Source organism: Amia ocellicauda, chromosome 14, assembly GCF_036373705.1.
Source record: "Amia ocellicauda isolate fAmiCal2 chromosome 14, fAmiCal2.hap1, whole genome shotgun sequence".
In the NCBI taxonomy this organism is placed as follows: domain Eukaryota; kingdom Metazoa; phylum Chordata; class Actinopteri; order Amiiformes; family Amiidae; genus Amia; species Amia ocellicauda.
The window spans coordinates 24,212,962-24,219,295 of NC_089863.1; positions in this window are offsets into that span (position 1 = coordinate 24,212,962).

Below are 6,334 nucleotides of genomic sequence, written 5' to 3' on the forward strand. Positions count from 1 at the left end.
AGAGAGAGAGAGAGAGAGAGAGAGGACGACTTGTTTCTCTCCTTCTTCCTTTTTCTCACAGCGTCGGAGGGGCGATCCTGCATCCCTCGCATCCTCGCACACACTCTCTCCCGTCCCCAGCCTCGCTCTCTCTTTCTATCCCTCCCTCCTCCTCTCTCTCTCTCTCTCTCTCTCTCTCTCTCTCCCTGCGCTCACAGGCCCCATGCGCAGGTTCGTACGGCTAAGCCCCGCCCACCTCGCAAACCAGACGCGCGTCCCCGCCCCCGCACGCGCGCCCCCGACCCGGCCCGCCTCCACCTGTCTGGCGGGCCCGCGCCTCGCACACGCGCATGCGCATTGTTAACCCTCGCCTGCCCGCCACGGCAGCGCTGTCAGGTGTTACAGCCAGTGAAACCCGCACACCTGGCGCGACTCCACAATCACCATTTCTCCCTCCCACAGGTCCAACGATAGCAGCAGCAGTAATAGTATTATCAGTTGCATTAGCAGCAGCAGAGGTAGTAGCAGTAGGAGTAGTAGTAGTAATGGTAGTAGTAGTAGTGATAGCAGTAAAAGTATAGTAGGGCAGTAGTAACAGTATGTGTGACATCAGTGATAGTAGTAAAGCAGTAGTGGCAGTGTGTGTGACATCAGTGATAGTAGTAGGGCACTTGTAGCAGTATGTGTGACATCAGTGATAGTAGTAGGGCAGTAGTAGCAGTGTGTGTGACATCAGTGATAGTAGTAGGGCACTTGTGGCAGTATGTGTGACATCAGTGATAGTAGTAGGGCACTTGTAGCAGTATGTGTGACATCAGTGATAGTAGTAGGGCAGTAGTAGCAGTGTGTGTGACATCAGTGATAGTAGTAGGGCAGTAGTAGCAGTGTGTGTGACATCAGTGATAGTAGTAGGGCACTTGTAGCAGTATGTGTGACATCAGTGATAGTAGTAGGGCAGTAGTAGCAGTGTGTGTGACATCAGTGATAGTAGTAGGGCACTAGCAGCAGTATGTGTGACATCAGTGATAGTAGTAGGGCAGTAGTAGCAGTATGTGTGACATCAGTGACAGTAGTAGGGCAGTAGTAGCAGTGTGTGTGACATCAGTGATAGTAGTAAGGCACTAGCAGCAGTATGTGTGACATCAGTGATAGTAGTAGGGCACTTGTGGCAGTATGTGTGACATCAGTGACAGTAGTAGGGCAGTAGTAGCAGTGTGTGTGACATCAGTGACAGTAGTAGGGCAGTAGTAGCAGTGTGTGTGACATCAGGTGACATCCAGTGATACATGTTCGACTGGACATGACTGTAATGGAGTCACTGACTGGACACACACACCCCTGTGGCAGCTCTGCGAGTCAGTGTGTAACCCCAGGCAGCTCATTGTGAGATATTGTGTCTGTTTTCTCCGTCTCCTCAGCCCCCCCTCCTCACCCCGGGCCTAGTAATACAGAATTATCTACACAATCCGCTTAGAGGAGACAAATTGATTTATCCTGCCTCTCTCTCCCTCCCTCCCTCGCTCGCTCCCTCTCTCTCTCTCTCCCTCTCTCTCTCTCCCTCTTTCTTTTTTCTCATGCTCTTTCTCTTATTTTCACTGTCTCTCTCCCTCACCCTCTCTCTCTCTCTCTCTCTTTTTAAGGAAGGAAATGACCAGGCAATTAATAAACGTTTGGTTCAGGGGCTGTGCAAGAAAAACCTTCACATAGGAGCGAGAGTGAGAGGGAGAAATGTCAGAGAGTGTTTGTGTCAGTGTGTCAGACTGGCTGACTCACTGATCTACACACTGACTGACTGACACCCTGACGGATGGCCTGTCTGCCTGTCTGTCTGTCGTTCTAATGCGAAGAGGCAGTTGGGAGGAGGAGTAGACGGGGGGTTAGCTGGGAGGGGGTCTCTGTTATAATTGGAGACCCCCTGGTGAGTCTATCAGTCCCCATTAGTGTCAGTACAGCCCTGCAGACACCCCCCTCCACCACAACAACAACGCCCCCACACACAAACACACACAGTGACACACTGGACTGCGTCACACACACACACACACTGTTTATCATTGTGTGTGTGTGTGTGTGTGTGTGTGTGTGTGTCAGTGTCTGGATTCAAACAACCTGAAGGGTACAAACAGATAGACAAATGTAAGAGGTGAGAGAGAAGAAAATAGAGTAGAAAGACAGTTATTAATATAAATGATCATAATGATCTGACTGACTGACACACTGACTGACTGACACATTTACTGACTGACTGACACACTGATTGACACACTGACACACTGGTAAGTACATTAACACTGTTTTGAGAGAGAGTGATAGAGATGTGGCGAAATATAGAGAGCAAGAGAGGGGGAAGGGATAGAAAGGAAGTGTGATGGACAGAAAGAGAGCAATAAAGGGACATAGGGAGAGAGAGAGAGAGAGAGAGAAAGAGAGGGGGGGTATTCATCAGCGTGTGTTATTGTCTCCAGTGTAAATGGCTGTTCATCTCTCCTTCAGTGTTTCAATATTTTATAACTATAAAGGTAGATCTATTCTGAGCAATCTGCCTCTCTCCCTCCCTCCCTCTCTCTCTTTTTCCCTCTCTCTCTCTCCCTCGCTCTCTCTTTCTCCACCCTCTCTCCCTGGCTGTCTCTCTCTCTCTCCATCCACCTCTCTCCCTGCCTCATCTGCCCTCTGTCTCTATCCCTCTCTCTTGTCTGAGTGCTCAGTACAGTGACAGTAACCTAAAGTGACACTCTTCTCTCTTCGTGGCTCTCTCTCTCTCTCTCTCTCTCTCTGTCTGTCTCTCCAGCTGTGTGACACAGATCCCCCCCACCCTGACCATCACCTGCCCCCCCCCCCGCCCCCGCCCCCCTGCCCATGGGCCCCCTGGTGAGTGACATGAATTTCCCATTTTAATGTTTATCTTGTGCTATGAAGCTTAAAACAACATTGAGAGAGAGGGGGGGAAGGAGTGAGAGAGAGAGAGAGAGAGAGAGAGAGAGCAGGCAGGAGATGAGAGAAGACAAGGAAGGGAAAGATTGAGAGATGATAGTATAGCATAGTATAATACAATCTAGTGAAGATCAGTATAGTATAGTGTAGCATAGTATAGTATTATATAGTATAGTGTAGTATAGTATAGTAAAGTTCAGTGTTGCATAGTAAAGTATAGTATTGTATAGTATGGTGCAGTATAGTGTAGGGAATGGATATAGAGAGGGATGGAGAGAGAGAGGGGGAGAGAAGGAAAGACAAAAAGGGGGAGAGAGTGAGAGAAGGAGAACAGAAGAGAGGGAGAGAGCAGTGGTGTAGTCGGGGAGGGAGGGAGAGGGAGAGCAGGAGAGAGGGAGAGAGAGAGAGAGAGTTTCTGCTGGTGACACAGTGTAGCGTTTGTGGCATCCTGGGCGAGAGCGGGACTGTCTGTGCATGACGCAGTGTGACGCAGTGGGGAGTCAATCTGACATCCTCACTGACACCCTGTCCGTCCATGTCACAGGCATGTAGCCACAGGCATCTGTCTGTCAGTCATGGCATAGAGAGAGAGAGAGAGAGAGAGAGAGAGAGTGAGAGAGGGTCAGACAGACAGAGAGAGAGAGATAAAGAGAGGGAGTGAGGGACGGAGACAGAGGAGACTGATTGTGATAGAGGGAGAGAGAGAAAGAGGGGAAAAGGGTGTGGAGTCAGGCAGAAACCGAGAAGGAAAGTAAGACAAGGTGTGAGTGTCTCAGTGTGTGTGTGTGTTTGTGAAATTGTTTGCTGTCTGGGTTGGTATGGCTATAGCTCCGGAGAGCATCTCTCCTTCTCTCCCTCTCTCTCTCTTCAGCACTCAAATCTAAATCATATTGTCATTGATCTCAACATTACTCTCAATCTCTCACACCCAAACACCTCTCTCCTTCTCTCCCTCTCTCTCCCCCTCTCTCCCTTGGTCCCACTCTCATACCCAATCATTCTGCATTTCCCTCTCTCAAATTCAAATGGTGCTTTATTGGCATGACAGACATTTATAGTGTTCCCTCTCTCTCCCTCTCCCTCTGCCACTCTTTCTATACTCCTCTCCTCTCCCCCTTCCATGTCTCTCTCCTTCTTTCACTTTAAGCATTTCCCATCATCTCTCCATCTCTCTCTCTCTCAAATTCAAATTCAAATTCAAAACAAGCTTTATTGGCATGATATGTTTTCACACAAGTATTGCCAAAGCAATTGGGTACATCGAAATGATATACAATAACATTAAGAACATTACAAATAAAAAATAAAACATTGTGTTATTTACATATATTACATGGTTAATGTGCTGTGTTGTTGGTTTGGAGACATGGTTGTGGTTCTCTGGCTGTGTGGCTGTGATGTACTCTCTCTCTCTGTAACTCCCGCAGTCTTTCTGGTACAGATTCTCTCGCTCTCTCCCTCCTCTCCCCCACTCTGTCATTCCCTGAATAACATAAATCAGTTTTCCTCTCTTTCTCGCTCTCTTTCTCCCTGTCTCTCCCACCCCACCTCACCTCTCTGTCCCCCCCTCTCTCCTTCTCTCCCTCCATCTTTCCCTCACTCCCTCCTTCTCTCCACCTCACTCTGCAATTTCAGTCTGCGAGATACATTTCGTTGATAGTCGCCCCTCTCCCTCTCTCCATCAGACTGAATAATAATATGTTTGCTTCAGTTTTCCTCCCCTCTCCCTCTCTTTCTCCATTTTTAGTCCAGTGGTGTCGAACTGATTTTTTTGCGTTCCCTCTTTCCATCTCCCCCTCTTTCTCTTTGACTGTTCTTCATCTACCACTTTCTCTCTCTCCCCCCTCTGCCCCGTCACCCTCTCACTCCTCTTCTCTCCATCCCTCTCTCTCACACACTCAGTGTCCTCTCTATGTGTCTCCCTTTCTCAATCTCTTCATCTCTCCCTCTCTCTCACACACATTGTCCTTCTGTCTGGGTTTCTCTCCCTCCCTCTCCCCCCCCAGCCCCCTCTCTCTCTCTCTCCCCTATTAAACGCAACTTCATTAAAAGGAGAATGTTCATTATCTCAGTCAGAGAGATTGTCTGGCTCTCTGACACTGCTCTGCGATGGGAGAGAAAATGGGGATATTATTAAGCAATTAACAGTAAACGAGGCCACGCAATAAGACTAGGGAGATTAGTCACCAAGTCCTATCTGTGGAGCCTGGCGAGAGGGGGTTGTCTGTCATTAAGCACAATGAAGAGAGTGTGACAGTTTTGGGTGAGAGAGCACAGAGAGGGGCACAATGTCTTATTTGCAGTGATTTGTGTTACAACAGCATTAAAAGTGAATACATTAATCAATCTGCTCCGACACTTGATTTGGGAGCTGCTTAGAGGACCCACACACTCACTCGTGCATCGACACACTGGAACACTCACACACTCACTCGCACGCCGACTCCCTCTTACTCAGACACTGACACACCCACTCGCACACCAACAAACTCTTTCCTACACTGACACACTCACTCACACACTGACACACTCACTAGGATACTGACACACACACACTGACACACTCACTCACTCGCACACTGACAAACTAATTCAAACACTGACACACACACTCACACTGACACACTCACTTGCACATGGACACACACTCACTCACTCACTCACACACCAACACACTGACACACTCACTGACCGAGACACTCACTCACTCACTTGCACACTGACAAACTAACTCAAACACTGACACACACTCACTCGCACTCACACTTTTTAGCACACTCACACACCAACACACTGACATACACTGACCCTGACTCTCACTCACTCACACAAACACATACACTGAAACACTCACACACTATCACACACTGACAAACTCACTTGTCTACCGACACACACAATCACACACTGACTAGCACACTCACACACTAAAACACTGATTCTGACACACTCAATCACACACTGACACACACACACTCAAACACAGACACACTCCCTCACACACCGACACACACTCGCACACTGACTGTAATGTTACTGTAATGTGTCAATGTCTCGGTGTATCAATGTGTCAGTGTATCAGTCAGTGTGTCAGTGTATCGATCCCTCCCTCTGTTTCTCCCTCCTTCCCTCTCTCCATCTTTCCCTCCTGCTCTGCCTTCTCCCTGGTTGATGTGTCTGTCTGTGTGGACTGGCTGGGCTGAGCTTGCTGAGAGAGTAAACCTCAGCAAAGAAGTGAAAACTGATACCCCAGACAGAGAGAGGGAGAGGGAGAGGGAGAGAGGGAGAGAGGAAGGGGAGAGAGAAGAGAGAGAGGGCAGAGATGGAGTGAGGGGGGGAAGAGAGAGGGAGAGGGAGAGGGAGAGAGAGACAACCCAAACAGATCAAATCTATTTTTGTAAATATCATTTTATTTCTCATGTGT